We start from the raw sequence: 19,654 nt of genomic DNA, 5'->3' as shown, positions 1-19,654 counted from the left end.
TAGGCCAAAACTGAACACTTAGACCAAGACCAGAACTTCTAGAACAATGTGTTCTGGGCAGATAAATCAAATGTTGAATTATTTAGACACAGTAACAGAGGACATGTTTGTAAAACAGATGCTGCATTTGAACACAAGAACACATATTAACTATCAATATGAAATGTCATGGATTAAGGCTGCTTTTCTGCAAATATCCATGTTTAAATATATTTTAAAAAGACGATGGTTTTAATTTTAACAACTGTATGTTCATTCCCCAAATAAAGATTTTACACACCCCAGGAATAAAATCTATATTTTAAAATCTATAAAATGAATAAGTACATTAAGAATTCATTAATATTATTTTTTTTATTCAGACATGGGAGCCATATTCACAATAAAACTGATGGGTTATTATGTGACAGGGTGGTAAATGTCATCCTAAAATGGCCGCAGTTCTTTATGTAGTCAAGTTCTTGACCTGGCACACATCCCAATCAGTTTAAAATATCACTTTCTTATCATTATTTCTTCATAGTTTAAACATTTGACTAAAACATTTTCTCCAGTTGTTTTGGGTGGCAGGGTAATTGGGTTGAGCTTTGGCTTTTTTATGTGCTTAATGCATCGCAAATCATAGAAAAATCAGTCACGTGTCCCACAGGGTCAAAATGTTTGTTTTTTTCATCATGCTTGGTCCCCACCAAGAGCTGAATATCCACTCACACACACGCGCGCTCACTAGCATCCTCTTTTGATGTAAGCTTGATGCTAATCTGTGTGTTTTTTCCTGAGCTGCCTGCAGTGCTGAGTGATTGTGGTGGGTGTAGACAGGGAGGTCTTTTCCTAAGCGCCCGTTTCCATGCCGATAAACTGGAAAGAACAACCTGACCACAACATGCAGAAAAAACAGGTGTGGCCTAACCATTACAGAACGATTTGAGTACAATCAAGAATCACTAAGAATAATTCTATTTTGATGCATTGATAGAGTGCATTTCAAACATAAGGGGCATCACATGAGGGGAGAATGCAGTCCTGTTTAATGCAAAGAAAATCTGCTTCCAAATAAACAAAAACTAAAATGACCCAATAAATGTTTCCATGGATATCAATACAAACAAATTCATACACTTTTGTGGTTCATTTCCAATTACAGCCAAGTAGTTGGTTTTAACAGGTTAATAAAGATTTAACATCAGCCTCTAATTCAGTGGGAGGGAAATTTAAGTTTGCCAACATATGGACTTCTTTACGAGGCAGTTAAACAGGTGTAGGAAAAAAAGTGCTGAAACACACAGAGGTTCAAAGTGGGAGCCTTGAATGTTTTTCTCAGGAGTTTCCCTGTTAACAAGTTTATAAAGCACCATTCCAATCCGTCTCAAACCACCACATCGATTCACTTTAACGCTCAACCAGGCCAGCTTACTTTGGTCCAGACGTATGAGCACTGGCCTCACAACACTCCTAGAGTCTGAGAGGCTTTTTGGTTAATTGCAGGTTTGATAAGCATCTCAACCAAATTAACACTACACTGCTCATCTAAGAAGCAGTAGGTGTCATTTAGATCAATATCTACATGCTACACTCATTGGGTAATTTATTAGAAACCCTTGCTATAGAAACCCCTGCATTGTAGCTCTTACCTCACACTGTTACTGGTAGACATTGTAGCCCCTCTGATTGTGTACAAGTTATTAAGTCATTCTTATGTCATAACCCGTTATCACTGCAAAGTTCTCATAGCCAGAAACAGACCTGGGGTAGAATGTGTTTGAATGCTTAAATGGTTCTTTTCCTGGTTCAAGTTCTCTAATTCTAAAAATACAAATGGTTCTTTTAAAACCCTTTAAAAATGGTTCTCAAAGATTTTCTATGGAGTTCATGTCAGCCTACTATGATGGTCAGATTCTTACAGGATTTCTACTGAAACCAAGCCTTGGTGAACCTTGAGGTATGTTTGGGATCATTGTCCTGTTAGAAGGTCCAGTGACACCCAAGCTTCAGCTTACTCACAGAATTTCTCCTAGAATTTCCTGGGACATGACTAGGCCCAAAAAAGGTCCAAAGCAACAGAATCCAAAAATGTCTGTGGCTCATTTATATGTTTTTAAGCAGATTGGAGCCAGCTTTTCTTGTGCTTTTGGGTCAGTAGAGGTGTGGCATGGAGGTCTTGCTGCAGGTCTTTGACACTCACTTTTTTTTTTTTTTGAAAAGAGGCCATTTTTGACCACCTGCCTCTTTGGGTAGAGTAGCCAGTGTTCCTTTAACTCTGAACCTGTGAACCGTGCTTCCAACTGTAAATCTCTAAGATCATTCAGTGCATTTGCTATCCGGTGATCTCTTCTCTGAACTTTTTGGACTAGTCTCCTGATTTTGCAATTAAACGTCACACTCAACAAACCTCTTTGTTCAGATATTTGATGTGTTTTATCTTAAGCACATCTGCTGCGACTACAGAAAGTTAGCCTTTTGAAGGTTCTTCACTCACTCACTCATCTTTTACAAACATGCTTCATTATGAAACCCTAACTGGTACTTCTACAGCATCACATAAAGAACCCTTTGTAGCACCCTTGTTTTTAAGAGTGTAACACTCCCTATTGAGTCAGCCTCAGCATAATGTTGTCAGTGAGGAGAAGTACAAGGTAGAGTTTCTAATGAAGTGGACAGTGAGTGTCTCTCAGTGAGTACTCTGATTTGACAATAGGTGGTGCTGTTTTACATGGGATAACAGTTGGGAGAGTCTCTAATACTGTAGACCATTTGTACAGTCATGCTCTGTTCTGTCTCTGGTCCAGGTGAATGATGATACACTGCTTAAACTCTGCATATGAATGTGTGCTGCCTTTCTATGTGGTTTATATTGTGAAGTGCAATCACTGCATCTTCACAGGTATTACAAAGCTTGGGAATTTGAAAAGGGATGGAAATCAACTTTAAGATAAATAAACTAAACAATATGGTGTGCGTTTTTAAGCTCCTGAACATCCAGCATGTGAAAAAGCAAAGACCTGTTTTCAACTATCAAACAAACCAGCCACATTTGAAAACCAAATCTGCTGACATTTTTTTTATTAATCCATTTTAAATCCCAAAGTTATTCTTTAAGAGGAAGAGTTAAATGCATCAGACATCATTTCATGATGTACTCTTTTTGATCGAGGTCTTTGAAGGACATGGGCCCTGCAGGTGTGTCTGCTTTGGAAGGTGTGCTGGTGCTTTGACAGTATTCCCACTGAATCGAGCCAAAGTTCAGAGCTTCACATCGTCAGTGGTCCCGGGGAGGGCGGCAGATAAAGTCAGAGCTGGAGTCGGGTAAGCACAGACTGGAGGGAAGGGATTATAAATCCCTTAAAGAACTCAAGGCTGCCTGCGCTCCTCCGCCAAGCTGTGGTGGGAGCTTGAATCAAAGCAGACGCTGCCTAGAAGGAAGACTAGCCTGGAGCCGAAATTGATTTACAAAAGAAAAAAAAGGCAGGAAGAGAGAAAACAATTGATTCAGGGCAGAAAAAGAATGGAGATGTACACAGCTCAGTAGATAGCCTTTTAGAAGATGTTATTTTTTTGTAAAAGATTTTTAGAGGGTGTTTAAGGATTTGAAGATTAAAAAACCTCACAGTAATTTGAGCGCTTCTTTAATTGCCGGATAATTAGAACCAGATTCTGAAACTTCAGTTCTGCTGTGAATTTACAGCTTGCAGATGTGGTAGAAATGAACACTGTACTGTATGAAAACAACAACTTTTAAATTGAAATAAAAACACATTTATATGAGCGATTCTGACTAATTTGAATTTTTGAGCTTTGTTTTGTTTTCTTTTTGGTGCTTTTTATCTTTAGGGAACAAAAATGGAAGAGCAGAAGAACAACAGAAAACCATTCACCTGCAGCTCACTCATCTCTCTTAGGGTTACAGTAGAGAAAAGGGTGCAAAACAGTCAGACAGTTATTATCAGTATGTCATATATCTCTCAAAATAAATAGATCAATATATATAAATACACATACTCTTAATAGTTCTCCAACAACGGGAGGTGATGGCAGGCAAAACGGAAAAAAAAAAAGTGGTAGTGATGGTAGGGGGCTGTGCCACCTTTGAAAATAAGTCAGAGGTGAAAGTTCACCATGGTTGAGCACCCTGTAGCAACAGGAGTAATAATAGAGTCAAAAAGGTTAGGGTTGAGACCGAGCTCTGGTTCCTTTGCCTCATGGGGGAGGCTCCTCCTGCTCTCCTTTGCTGACACTGGACTTCTCCTCCTCCTTCTGAGGATCTCAGCGGTCCTCCCACAAAGAACTTTTGCCTGTACCGAGGCCTGCCCACCAGTGATGAATGCAGGCCCGGCACATCTCACCATAAAAAAGCAGTTTCTAGAGGGAAAGCAGAAGTGGATCATCAGTTAAACTCAAAGTGTACCAGGCTTGCCTATACATCATGTAGAAATCTTGTAAAATGAGGGGTACACCCAATTTGAGCCCATGAATTAAGTGAATTCTAGACAAAAACATTGAATGTATCCAGTTGTCCCTGTGCTCCAAATACGGTTAATTAGCCAAGACATGTATAGTGTCTGAGGCAAACCACCAATGAGCATCATGAAAACTGTATACCTATATCATCACACATGTCAGTTGACACAATCTGTAAAACTACACATTAGTTTATAGCTTTGCTGAAAACAGCAGCCCCGAATTTAAAGCTCAAAGTTTTTTATTTCTATTTCTGCTCATTTTTATGGATTACACTTTGTCCATGACAGTTCCTAGGGGGAAAAAGCGAGGGCGGATCATTAGTTAGACTCTGGGTGGACTAAGCTTAGCTATACATCATCCTGAACTCTTGGAAAACAACAAAAAGACCCAAGATGACTCTATGTTAAGCGCAGGCACGGGGTGGTAAACGTGTGCTGGTGACGTCGTTAGACTTTACTGTCTTCAACTGGCTGGCCCTCTTATGGCATCATTAGTGTAGCAACATGACTTATGTCTTAATTGATGGGCAATTACTTTGCGGTTGAGAAAACCACCTTTGTGACTTCCACACACCAGAATGAGTTTAGCGTTAAATGAGTAACAGTTACATCAGCGCAATTAGCCGAGCGCAGGATTGGCCACAACAAGGGGCCCAAACGCTAGCAAACGGCTCGCACTCAGTTCTCAGAGTGCTCAGAGCCAGCACTTAATCAGAACCATTGGTACACACACTTTACATCACATGCAGAGAGATGGAACTGTCTGAGTAAGCGGACGTGTACGACCCCCTTGGTTCGAGGTAGAGCCTGGGCTTGTGAATCACAGCTTACGGCCACTGTCTGACCACTGGAGCCTGAATGGAGACTGCGGTCAGGCCAACGGGGCCGTTTCGAGACCCTCCGTGGGGTAAATGATGGGGCAGTGTCACAATAACTCATTATTAACCCTTATAAGTCTTGTTACCGTTATGGCTGTTGAAAACAAAATTTATTCTATATGTTTTTTCTTATTTGTAGCTCAGAAGTTTCTTAAATTGTGTGGATGCTAAGCATTTAGTAAACAGCATATGTGTTTTATTACATTTATTACCAATGATAATCATAATCATAGCTATGCTGTCCTCTCCCATCACCACCAAACACAAAACACACAAGCGGTCATAAATTGTTGCTCTCCCGGCAGGCAAGAGGCTAGAAAGCACACATTTGTCAGCCTGTGACATCACTCATCTTAACAAGCTACGACTGCTGATGGGATCTCATGCCAGCAGAGCCCATCGGCCATAACTAGAACCAGTACTGATGGACCACGTGTAGTCGTTCATCTGTCGCTCATACTTGGAGCTGGAGCTCCCAATACGAAGTGTTCAAAAATAAGAGGGATTTGCCATTTGTGACTAATATTGCAAAAATGAGCTATAAATAAAAGATGTAATAGGAAACATACCCTTTGTCTTAATCAAAACTCCTCATTAGGCATTCAAGCTGAGCTCCAATTCCCCTCCAAATGCAATTAAGTGTGAGCCTTAAAGGATAAAGTAAGCTTGTTAATAAGTTCGCAGAGGAATGAAAAACACCCTTTTTCTTTATTGCTCTAGTGATGATATTGAATCTAATAAGGGATCGCCCGTGAGATCAGCGGTGCAGGCATGTGTATTTCTGTGCGTGTGTGTATGTGCCATGTACCTGCCAGCTTCTCTGGTATAAAAATGTCTTTTCTTCTCATTATCATTCTAAAGTCAGGCTCCAACCTCTCTGTGGGTCCTCAATGACAAACAAACTGAAACCTTTAAAGATGAAAATTTTTCTGAGTGATTGACTGGCAATAGCTGTGTAGGCAAAGTCCAAGACCATTAGACTAATTATGACTGGTTAATGTAATGGACAAAAACGGACGACCACAGAATTATTATTAGCACTGCTAATAATCAACTTAATATAGAAGCCTGTCACTAATCCAGCAGGAATCAGTAGTTTCACTGTAGACTTATGGCAAGTGTTTGAAAGCCATTGTGTTAGTCAACCTCTAACCCCTCCTCAATGTTCAAAGTTTTGTCTAGTTGACCACTTTTGACCTTCTAATGACATCGATGCACATTAAAAAAAAACAGCAGGCTGATGAAGCCTGATGGACAAGTACCATACACTCTCTGACCACTAGAGCCTTGAATGGAGACTGCAGTCAGGCCAAAGGGGGCCGTTTTAAGACCCTCCGTGGGGTAAATGATGGAGCAGTGTCACAATAACTCATCATTAACCTAGTTACAGTTATGGCTGGTTAAAAAACTAAATTAAATCTATATGTTTTTTTCTTAATTATAGTTCAGAAGTCACCTTGAATGTGTGGATTCTAAGCTCTACCATGTTAGTGTCACTGCTGTGTTGTCTATGTCCCAACTGCTATCTGATCAGCAGTGATTGTGTGGTCAGAAACTGAACAGTCATAAATGAGGTAAAGGGCCGGTGACAAATTGTGCCTCATAAAGTTTCAGAGAGTAAGCAGGAAAGCGGGGTTGGTGTTTGCCTGCCTTCCCTGTTGTAGACCAAGAGTTGATACACCAATAGTGTATTAGTCCTTGGGCAGGACTCCTAATGCTGTATTTGCCTACATTTACATTTACATTTAAGGCATTTAGCAGACGCTCTTATCTAGAGCGACTCACAAAAGTGCTTCACTGTTTACTCAAGAATAACCTCAGCTAGTTTGAATAGACAAAAATTCAAAGATACCTCTAAGTTTAGACACTACTAAACACAAGTCAATAAGGAGACCATAGTACTCTACTCTTCGCCCAAGTAATCTCGGAAGAGGAGGGTCTTCAGTCTGCGTTTGAGCGAATGACTCTGGCGTTCGGACACCCAGGGGAAGCTCGTTCCACCACTTTGGTGCCAGGACAGAAAAAAGCATGGACACTTGTCTTCCAAGGATCTTAAGGAATAGTGGGTCAAGCCGAGCCGTACTTGAAGCTGGAAGGGCTCTTGGTGCAGAACGGCTTTTGCTCATCGCCATCAAGTACGGAGGGGCTGGTCCATTCTTGGCTTTGTAGGGCAGCGTCAGAGTTTTGAATCTGACGCGGGAAGCAGCTACAGGAAGCCAGTGAAGAGAGAACGCAGCAGTGGAGTGACATGGCTGAACTGAAGACGACCCGTGCCGCTTCTTTCTGGATAAGTTGCAGGGGCCTGATGGTGCGCAAAGAGAGACCAGCCAGACTGAACTTGCAGTAGTCTTGAAGTGACAAGAGACTGAACAAGCACCTGAGTGGCCTCTCTAGAGAGGAAGGGTCGAACTCTCTGGATGTTGTACAGGAGGAATCTGCATGAGTTTTTGCCTACCTGTGTAACATGATTCAAAACGTTCTGGATAACAACATCAGCCAAATGTGGTACAGGTAAATGTAAACAACATGATACCATAGCATTGCATCACATGTATTACTATAGCATTAGGTAAAATTATATCAAACGTGAATGAATCATTTTTGGCTAACTATTAACTAAGATGAGTTTGAAGTGTGCAACACACCCAGTGTGTACTAAACCAAACCTATCCTGCTAAAATCCACCTGGCCAGGGGCACATGAAAACATCTACCGTGAAAAATACGTGAAAATGGTGCTTGAATGATTTGAGTTGAAGAGGGTGCAGAGAAATCAAGATGATAACAACACTGGAAACAAAGGCTCCAGCCGTGCCCCAGGCCAGAGATGAAAAAGTGTCAATTATATATGATGTCAGGCTCACTTAACGGGAGGAGCGAGCATGTGCAGCAATCACAGGGATGGTGTAGACAGCATGTCGTGTGACTGCATTTAGTCAACACCGCCTGAGGCGAACACTCGATGCTACTGTCCACCACTGGACATAAATGGAGTTGACAGCTGGTGACCAGTGAGTTGCATCTGCCAACAGTAACAGGTAGACAAATTCGTCCTACTTACATTGTCCATCAAACATTTGGGAAGAACTAGCTTTGTTTTCTTTGGCGATTTACAGTGACTTAAGATATTCAGTAGAAAGCTGTTAAGATTTACAAACCCTGCAGAAACAAAGGAATATCTGACAATGCTTAAACATTTAAGCCCTTAGCCCTGAGACCCAACATTCGATTCTTTATTCTCAAATGACACACGGTTCCATAGCAGTTACTGACTACATTAGAGTAGCTAAAATAATTGAGAATAGTTCCTAAATAATAGGTCTTAAAATTAGCCTTTATTAGGCCTAGGGTTTAAGGTGTTAACACTTCAAATGTGAGCAAACCTAAAATCATTGTCACAGATACACTCCTAGTAGCATTTTGTTAAAACAGGTGTTTGTCCAACAAAAGTCAATTTATGGCAATAAATGACACGTTTGTTGTTCCAGACCAGGCTAGTGCGCCCCCAAGTGGCTGAAAATTCAGTTCTGCTGTGTCCATAACTCCGCCTCAAATGATGAAATGCTAAGGTTTTTCGTTCTATTATGTAGCGGTGGGTGGCAACCTTAGCTGGTGTTAACACTATTCCCGTTAGTGGTTGCAGTGATGTACAAATCAGAAAACTGCTTCTCTCAAAGCCTCACCACACCTCACCTCACCCACGGATATTGAGAGAGCATAAACTTTAGAATAATGTCATTCCCACAAATGTTACCTTATTGTTGTGATGTCAGCTTTTTCTGTACTTTCAGGTGTTTCATTTTATTGGACCAAGCTGGCTTCAATCTGTGCTGTTTACTACAGTGGTTTGGAGAGAGTATGATCGATGATCATTTATGTACAACTGGATCTATTATCAATAGCTGTTTTAAATTACTGTATTTTCAAATTAATGTATTTTTCCTTATTTAATGTCCCCAAACTTTTGACAAACATTGTATCTTGCCACAAAAGAAGTCTGCGGCAGTTTGCCGTAATGCCTTGGTGATTTTGCCCGGTTTGAAGTGAAATCTGTCCGTGAACCCACAAACACACGGAGGCTCAGGCCTTCGGAGCATGTACGAGCAATTAATCCCCCCGCTTGTTTACTGGGTTCAGGCTCGAGTCTTTGTTAATTTGTCGAAGCCGCCAAACTCCAGCTCCAAGGACGTGTTTGGTGCTTCTTGGATGGGGGCCATTTTCATTACCGCTGCATGAATAAAGTGGGCATATTTAGCAACAGACTCCTTGCTTTGAATTTGTGCCTCGCCCGCCCTCCCTCCAATCCAGATGTCAGAAGAAAAGAAATGTCTGCTCCCAGTGCAGGTCTCCCCTCTCTGTCCCGGAAAACCTGAGAGGAAAGAAAGGGCCCCACTGAGAGCGAGCATGGATCATGGTAATTGCCAGTGGTACCTTGGGGCTAGAGCGATGAGCTCATTATTTTCCCCAAAAACCCTCAAGTCTCGCAAAACAACAGCAGGCCCACTGCAGCTCTCAGAGGAAGCAGGGTGTATGTGTGTGTGTGTGCATTGTATGTGTGTGTGTGTGTGTGTGTGTGTGTGTGTGTTCTTTCACACACCCACCCTCTCCTAAAGTGTTGGGGGAGTTCTTTTTGGTTTCCACGATAACAAGCAAATCAAATATAGCTTGTTAAAATCTCCAGCCCATTTCCATGGAGCTGCTTCTCACCGGCAAACCAGATCCACAGTAGTTTAAGGTGTGCCGCTTGGCGTAAGCGTGGCACTGAAGGTGGTGTTTTTCTTTTTTCTTCTGATGTTAAGCGTGTATTGTCAGCTTAGTTTGATTCTGGGTGTAATATGTAATGTTGCAGTACTGGCATTCAATTTCTTCATTTTGGAATTTGCTATATGTGCTCCAGCTTGGTCAATAATGAATAATCATTACTCTTTAGAATTGAAATTTACAACTAACCAATTATTATTGTTGTGTGATTCTGATTTTTATTATTATCATTATTATTATTACTAATAAAAAAAAATTCTGCCAGATTTTTGCACTGTATCTCACCTCGGTATTTGAGATATCGACACCATTCCAACTCCAGATTGTTCGATGCAGGCTTGCATAAGGCTTTTTGATTGGACACACGTTTTCCATGAAGCAGAGGATTTTATTCTGGTTTATTTTCCCCAAGGAATGAATGGGGTGCGAAAGTCTGTGCAATTGCCACAAACACAAGAATACAATAGTAACAAGCAACCAAAAACATGGAGTACTGCAGCAACCACTTTGGATACCATAGCAACTGCTGACTAACAACACCGTAGCAACCACCTGGGATACTGTAACAACCTTTTAGCAACACAATAGTAACCACTTAGCAACACTATAGCAACGCCTAGTAACATCATAGCAACCACTTAGAAACATCATAGCAATTACCTAGCAAAACATTATAGCAACCACCTAGGATACTATAGTAACCATATAACAATCACTTGGCAACATTATGGCTACCACATGGCAACAGCTTAGCAACTGGCTGGGAATAGGAACCTCTTAAACTGTAAATCACGTATATACTGTTCTGATGTCATAATTTGGCAAAAATGTAAAAGATTATATTAAACAATACAACAACCTCCTTAACTTAAATCAATCATATTAAAAATATCTTCTTTTGCTTAAAAAATTCTTGGCCTGTTTTATTGGGCTATGAGTGAGATATCATTCACATGAACTGAAAGCATGTTTTTGTTTTTGACAGCCAGGTAAAAAAATTACCTTGACTTTTCAGGGTTAAAAATGCAGGATCCAATTTTTCAATATGATCACAAAGAGGCCCCTAAGTTTGATATGCACATTTATCAGGCATCAACATTTATTAGGGAGAGGGGCCTAAACTGGTATCCCGTAGCGTTTCCTTTTAATAGCCCATGTGTCCCGAGCATCCTGGGCAGGAGGAGCGGAATAGCGCTGCAGATTCTCCAGCTGCCTTCAACTGGCAGTGAGACAGTGAGCTGACAGCGAGCCTGTGGTGGAGTAATTATACCAGTTGACAGCATGGCTAAGCTGCCGGGGGGTTACGGAGTAGTGTCCAGTGCCCAGTGGTCAGCAGGCATGTAGGGCCACAGCTGGCTTTATTCGCCAGTCCACTCTGCCCATTCCACCGTCGTTTCCCCCTCTGGGGCTTTGGGCACACATTGACAGAACTGGCACGGAGGTAGCGCAGGACCCAGGTTCAACTCAGAGGACACAGAGCCTCCACTCATGGCAGCATGACAATGGTTAGTGCTGGACCTGCTGAACCCCATCCTGCCCAGCACTGACTGCTGAATGGTGATATAGAAGTCAATAAACACACAAACACACACACAAACACATGCCATCATCTACTAATGCCACGGTAAATTCATAGATTGAAGAAGTGGGAACTGAAGAAATTGGAAACATTCGTTATGGAGGAACTGGTCTCAAATTACCTTGTTATAAAATTACAATATAATTCAGTGCTAATATCTTGGAGAGGGTGAATGCACACAGTTTTAAATGCAGGGACATAATTATGATGTTTTATTTATTTAGCATTTATTTATTTATTTTTGCTATTAATAAAGTTGAATAATAGTTTTAATTTTACAATGAACATATGAAAAAATGTCTGGATCATCATGTCCGGACCTTATCCGGAGTTGCCCCTTCACACATGTAGTGTACAGCTGGAGATTTTCCGTGTCAGACGCATTCTCATTACAGGAAGTGTTCTGCATGGTTTAGGCAAGGGGTGGCGCCTGTGTAGGGTGTGAAGGAGGCATGGCATGACTCACTGTGAATTCTCCGGAAAATTACCTGCTCTATTTACACATGAACTCACTCAGACATTACCCAGACTTTGTACTAGGGGGGTGGCAAGATGAAGTCCTATGCATGATCTGAATATGAGAGTTATTAAAGAAAAGGTGGACCAAATTGTCCCATATGTGGACCAAAAACAGCAAAGATTGTTTGAAGAAATAAAAAAAAATGCAATTTGAATCAAAAGAACCAAATATTAAACATGAGGGTGGACGTATGGGGGTGGAAATGGGGTTTGCACATGTCTTTGCATGTTCCAAAATTACTATTTTAGTTTCTCTAGTTATTAAAGTTATTCAAATATACAGTAACAGTGCATTTACATATGCAGAAAATTACTGGTGTTTAACTTCTTGAGACCCTGCATCCTCATATGAGCACATTACATTTCTGCTTCTCTGCACCATGATACTTAATTTTTTTAAACTTTGGCCTCATATAAGGTATTATATATTGTTTTCTGCAAAAAAAAACTTCCTTTATTTCTTTATTTAAAAAAAATAGATTACGATTTCCTCATCTAAATTTTCTTAATGATCTGAAAATTGGAGGGTATAACTGCATTGTTATACTATGATATTATCATTATATCAGCAGTATTATTTCTTGGACAATATATCATGCAAATCTTGACAGGCCTAGGCTTTCTTTCCACTTCAACAATCAACAAAATATGTTGATTTTGGCCAGGGGTGTCCAACAACTGTATGTAGATTTAAAACAGCTTTTTAATGCTTGAGTGCTCTCTAAATTCAGGGGGAGGTTATTTATACTACATATTTGTGTAATAGTTGACTTGTTTTTATCTTGGCCCAAATTTAGCAAGTCAGCTAAACATGGACAATAATGACAAAAATACACTGCACAGAGTTTGAAGCCTTAATGTATTTTTCATAGAGAACAGTGTGTAATACAGAATCAGAAGCCACATGAGAATGTGTATTCAGAATTACGTAACAACTTAATATAGTTTAAGGGAAAAGTGTGATTTAGGTATGCAGTTTGCACAATGCTAATTGGTGGGATATATACTTCCAGTAGTTGTTAGGTACACGTTACCTACAGAGCTACACCGTGTAGCGCCAATGTGAAACCAAAGGTGGAAACTTCTGACATCAAGCATGTTTAGACTGATGGACTATACTCAGGATAAGAAAGCTATTGAAAACTGATTTTTCATCCAAACTATTGCTTTTAAGTAAGGTCCCATACCCAGTCTCAGCTCTCTCCCATTCCTTCCCATCCCATCCCCTGCCCTTTAAGATGTAAACTCTGTTTTCCAGAATCCAAAGCTCTCACAAAACACTGTCATTCTAATGTGGAAGCTTTCTGCAGTAATAAGGCCTCGGTTTCTGAGTGAAGCCTCCATCCGCTTCGTCATGCTTCTAATTCTGACCACATGACGGCTACTCACCGGCCTAGATGAGCTCTTTAAACACAGCCTGCCTACCTCGGTCTCATCTTTCTTAATTACAGCCGGGCCGCTGATCTCTTCCCCTATCACTGATGTGGAAAAAAAGAAAAAGATTGAAGATAATTACTAAGGGGCTTCATCCAATGGCTTAAAGATCACACGTGGCACAAATCCGCTGGATTTCACATGCTGTGATTACAGCGTATAAACACTTCACATCATAACCGGCATCCTGAGGCTCTCACACACACTGGGGAAGAGGAAACACTTTGCATCATAACCGGTATCCTGAGGTTCACACACATTGGAGACTTATTCTCCAAACCTACTATCATCGTCTACACTTTCATTCATTTATTCATTTATTCATCAATTTATTCATCGTCTTAGCCACTTAATCCTGGTCAGGGTCGTATTGGTTGAGGTGGACTCAAGGCACCTAATACACATCACAGTGTAACATACACAGTCACACCTAGGGACCTAGGAGTTAGCATAGCCAACCCACCTACAGGCATATTTTTAGAGGGGTGGGAATAAAACAGAGGAAACCCACATGGGCACAGGGGGAAGACTACAAACTCCTCACGGACAGACACCAGAGCGAGGATCAAACCCACAAGCCCAAGCTTGTATTTGCAGCACACACACTATCTACAGCGACATATGTTGCCCACTAATACTTTCATTACTGAAGAATGTACTGTTATACTGTGCTTAACATTGAGGTGATGATTTGGGAAAACACATGGGCTAGTGTCTCATTGTATGACTTTTTTTCAGTTGTTTCAGTTTTGCATAGACATTTTTGCAAAGAAAATGATCTAAACTGATTTGTATTTAATATGTTATGCAACCCGAAGAAAATATGCTTTTTTATTCATTTAAAAAAAACTAGACGCCCCCAAAACTTTGCACAGGCAGTGTATGGATGAGATTTTATAAGTAAGGTGGTAAACGTGTGTGGTCTGAAGAGGTTCCAGACTCCTCTGAGGTTCATGCTGCTAGAGACGCCCTCCCACACCATTACCTAAGCCATGAAACTTTCCTATTGTAGTCGTGCTACACCTACCACATCTCTGCCAACTGCACAGCAGGCCAGAGGGGGAGCGTTACTGTGTTTTGGAGTGTTCTTCTCTTAGAAACCAGGGGAAGGCAGGAAGATTTAAAAAACTGATTTAAAGTTTGTTGCATGGTTATAAACAGCAGCCATTATAAAGCCTGAATTTGATCTATATGTCTAGACATTTCTATATTTAACAGTATTTATTATGTCAGAAGTTACATAAGCAAGTTTGTGATTGCTCAAGGTGGTTTGAGGCTGGTGTGCAATGATGTAAGCATAGACATTGCAAACTAGTGGGATATAAGCTTGTGACTTATCCACAGTAGCCTTGCCAATACATTATACACAATATTTCTTTTTAAACCTGAATTCCAGAATTTGGTCTGTATTCCCTGCTAAATAATCCAGCTAAAGACCAGCTTTTACTGACAGCTGGTTTTAGATGATACACAATAAAGTAAAGTAATACAATAAAGTAATTGGCCCATCTAACATAGTCACTGTTTCCAGCCTAGACCCCTCAGTCCAAATGGTCAAGAAACTCCACTCTACTCAGGAGAAAACTGGCATGCCAGCTAATTAAATGTTAACCAGCATAGCATATGTTTTCATTTGAGCTCAATGGACTAACTGGTCTACAGGCATCAATAGTATCAACTTGAACAAGCTCATCATAAAGCTGCTTGATTGTGTTTGGTTAAGATGGTCATACTGGCACACCAGTTTGGTCATGCTGGTCAACAAGCTGGGTCATACTGTTTGACTAGCTTGGTCAGATTGGACATGTTGGGAGGCCAGCTTAACCATCTCAACTCAAACTGAAAATGGAATACTTGACCACTTGACCACAAACCTAAACATCTAACTTAATCAGCTTGAGCTGACCAGTTTTGTTTTCAGAAGGATTTCTATCATACGATTTAGTCATATGATCAGTTACTTATTTAAGTGTACATTGTATTCAAGTGCGAGACACCACTAGCAAGTTTATGTGAGATTACTTAACAATCAAATATTGTGTGATGATATAGGCACATTTATTATATTGTATTATGTGTTAGCTATATTAGCCTGAAGAAGCAAAGAAGCAAAACTAAAGAAGCAAACTTTGGACACCCAACATTTCTTGGCTGATTGAGTACATTTAGAGTAATGGGGAAAAAAACTGTGACCAACTGTGTACATTTGATATTTCACACAGCTATTTCAGTCCAGCTCTTGGCAGCACAGATGGATCCAGTTGTATGAGTGACTGTCCTGAGGAGGAGTGTTGGCAACAAAAGGGTGAAAATCTGATCTCTACAATCTGCTGTGCTCAGTCACTAGTTTCAAAGTTTAGGTGTATGTCTGTACACAACTGCATGACTTGTTCTGAAAAAAAATTAATTATACAAGTTTTGTAGGGCCCTCGCCTGCCCACCTATGGCAGGAATTATGCCATTTATTTTATAGTTACTTTTTAGATTTTTATTGAGAACAAGAAAGAATGGAAGCCAGCAGTAGGAGAGATATGTGGCTTCAGGCCATCCACAGAGAGGATGAAAATTGTAAACTGTAAGACACAGCCAGTCAATATGTGTACACCTGTAGCAAAAACTTAATCACAGGTCAGTTAATAATGGTAATGTCAACGGTTATATGATATGATATAATGTTAAAAATCTGAATGTTGATGCTGCACTGAACAGGCAGAACATGGAAGATAGGGATAGACAGGTGAAATCCCAGTTTAATGTTAGCCTGTAAGAAAAGGCTAAAGTTAGCAAGTGCTAGATAACAGCGATGGCTGCAGCCGTATGGATTTTCCCCTGAATTGTTGAAACATAGGTACCAAAACAGCTTCACCTGCCTATTCCCTAATGTGTTTTTTATGTCATGATTATCATCATAATAATCCAAATTCAAAGTGGGTCTAAATGCTGCATAATAATAAAACTATAGGGAATTAAACCATCACTGATTAAGTTAATTAATAAATGTAATTGGGTAGCCCTTATTTCTTAATTTTATTTCTATATAACGATGCTGATTGTTGACCAACAGTGACATGATGTAATTGTGTAATTGTCTAATTGTCTAATGGCTGTAAATTAGCAGAGATATGCTGATTTTATGCAACTAAATTGTCAAAGACCTGGAAATCTGTATTTAGACAAGACAAATTACAGTGATTTATTTACCCAAAATAGGGGCATTATGCAAGGGCAAAGTACCTGGATGTGTTGCTCTCATCCACAGCTTTGAGGCACCATTACCCAGTGAAAAATGAAAAAAAGCTGCTTACAGTGGGACGTCATCAATGTGGCCTCTGGTCTCTCTGTCACTTGTTTGTTGCTACTAAAGTTCACAGGAGGACCATACTAACTAATGTTCAAGTGGGAATCCGAAATGGTTGCGCTACGTAGGTCAGAAAATGATGATTTCTATACACCAGATAATGTACTAGTATTAATTGCATTGGGACCTGTTTACTGGGCAGTTTTGCTTCAAGAAAATATAGAAAAGATACATGCTAAAGAAAGTTTCTTCATCATTAACTTTTAGAAGTAAGCAAATATAATAGAAGAACTACTGGATAAACAGCAGATGACTGGAACTGACTACCTCACAGTTTCCATCTTCATGAGGAGCCACCTGGGATACCTTTCCAGCAGTCTTGAAGACCGTCCTATATATGCTGAGACTTTTTTGGCTGCTGAGAACTTTTCATGGAGGGATCATCATAGGCATTAGTTGGGTCAGGGAGTACTAGATGAAACCCTGTAGGATAGGATTTACATCTAAATGTCTTTTAGGGTTATGAAAACTATGCAATCAGTCTTGTGTCCAAACCTTCGCCTGACACTATAAAAAGGCCAGAGTGACTGTAAGACCCGGTTCCAGTGCTGACCATAAAACATCCATGTCCTAGCAACTTATATTTATGCAGCTGCGCCTCTGCTCGGCACACTGGAAAGCGATATCGATGTGGGAAACCCCCTGCTCCGGATGTGAATATGAATATTCCCAGATTTTCAGCTGTGTGGGGAAGGGCCATGGGAAAACAGAGAGCGACAGAGTGAGACAAGAAGGAGGGGATGTAAAGCTGTGGGAAATTCTGAGCAGTCTCTTCTGGAAGTGTCTCTGGCTGTAAATAAAATCAAACGTGGCACATGAAGAGGGGAGGAAAGCCTGGTCGGTATAAGGAAGATCAGCAAAATCCAAAGCTCAGATATTCCCTCCCAGGCCTGCACAGCAAGGTGATGCTGATTGGAGAGATGAGGCTTGTACAGACAAAAACCACGGTGGTGGGGATATCCTGCCGTCTAATGTTCACCCACAAATCATAACAATGATTGTGCCGCTGTTTGTTTGCTAAAGGCTCTGAAGTTTCCTTCCCAGGCAGCTTTCCGGATTCTTCCTCCTCAGCAGCCAGGAGATGTGCCTCAGTGCCAAGCAGCAGGCCTTCTTTTTCTTTTTTTTTGTCTTTTTTTGGGAGAGAGGCAGAGGAAGGGCGTGTCCTTGTAGAACAGCCCCGTGACCTGGCAGCAGCCAATCAGAGAGCCCAGACTGAGGTTCACTGCAAAGTTTACTGGGTCAGACCAGCTGCATGAGGGAGGCAGCCAATGAGCAGAGGGACAGAAAAAAAAACATCCGCCACACAGCTCCAGACAGGCAGCATGTGTCTGGCTGGCCAAGACAAGCAGCGAAAGGGAGAGAGGGGGAGTGAGAGAGAGAGGGGGTGATGCAAAGAGAGGAGATAATAGGCGATACAGGAGAGACGAGGAGCGGTGGAAGTGATGAGAAACGAGTCTGAGCGAGGAAAGAAACAATCTGATAAAAGCAGAAATGTGGAGGGGATTATGAAAATGAAAGAAACAGACTGTGAAAACAGATCATGCAGCACATATTTTACTTCAGTGTAAATGTACAGTGCTGCTGCAAATCTCATGAATTCAGCATGATTCCACTGTGTTATTATACTCACATTTACACATACATACATACATGGCTCTATATGGTACAAGTATCTAATTACAGCTCCTGAAGATGTGCCCTTGGGAGTACCACCCCAGTGACCTGACTGGTAGCACAGAAGGCACAGTCTGGTCCTTTTTTGCCTGAGACATCATTTGACATTGTTTGAATCTGACAGTTATTCTTTACATTTTGTCAAAAAATCATGATGAATCCTCTAAAATTAATATCATATTTTAAACAAGTTTTAAGCTGTTTGCAACAGTCAAACAAGAAGAACTTAAATACCTCAACACAACTAATATAACAAGTGCTTTCTCCACATTCTACACAAAATGCCACTTAATGACAACTGCAGTCTCAGAATGATCAAATTATCATTTTTGCCGTTTTTCACTAACATAGTGTGAATCTGGCAGGTGTTCTTTATATTGAGACATTTTATGATTGTGTGAATTTAATGCTGAATAGACGGAGAAATGCTCTAAAATCTTTCATTTCTAAATAAAGCGATTTATTTGGACAGAGAGTATTTATTTGACCCATCCCACCAAACTGACCCTGTATTGGACCCAAATCTAACAAGATGGCAGCACATGCATGCCTGCATTAGTCATGATAAAAGCTGCTTTGTTGCACTTGACCAACATGTCAGATTCTAAGCAGTTTTGTGTTTTTTTATCACTACATAACACACAGCAGAAGGACTCATATGTTGGCTAAGCACAGATTCTTTTTGAATCAGTAAGCACTTAATATTGTTCATTTAAATCAACGTAATGATACAGCACAACCATGTGTGTTTTCTTTTTCACAAGAGCAGTTTGAGACACAAACACAATACAAAAATTGCTAAATTGTTGGCTTTGTTAGACAACCTTTGTAGAATTTCAGAATAATTTGAACAAAAGTACTGTGTAATCAGGTTGTTAACTGGCTTAAGTGGCTGTAAAAAACACTAACACTAGTATACCTCTCCTCAATGACAGCCAGTAAATCAAGTAAATTAGTAAATTCTGGTGGAATTTAAGAAATCTAACCAGTGTCTA

At 40.5% G+C, this 19,654-nt stretch overlaps 1 long non-coding RNA gene across 1 annotated transcript in view; it reads right to left on the bottom strand.

Annotated features, from left to right (window-relative positions):
* Positions 1–3,054: 3,054 nt before the first annotated feature.
* Positions 3,055–19,654, bottom strand: part of LOC140555586 (uncharacterized) — a 109,767-nt gene continuing 93,167 nt past the window's right edge. The window contains exon 4 of the long non-coding RNA XR_011979669.1: positions 3,055–4,356. This is a non-coding gene — a long non-coding RNA (uncharacterized lncRNA). The remainder of the gene's footprint in view (positions 4,357–19,654) is intronic.

Source organism: Salminus brasiliensis, chromosome 5 (genome assembly GCF_030463535.1).
Source record: "Salminus brasiliensis chromosome 5, fSalBra1.hap2, whole genome shotgun sequence".
Lineage (NCBI taxonomy): Eukaryota > Metazoa > Chordata > Actinopteri > Characiformes > Bryconidae > Salminus > Salminus brasiliensis.
This window is presented reverse-complemented; position numbering and strand designations above follow the sequence as displayed.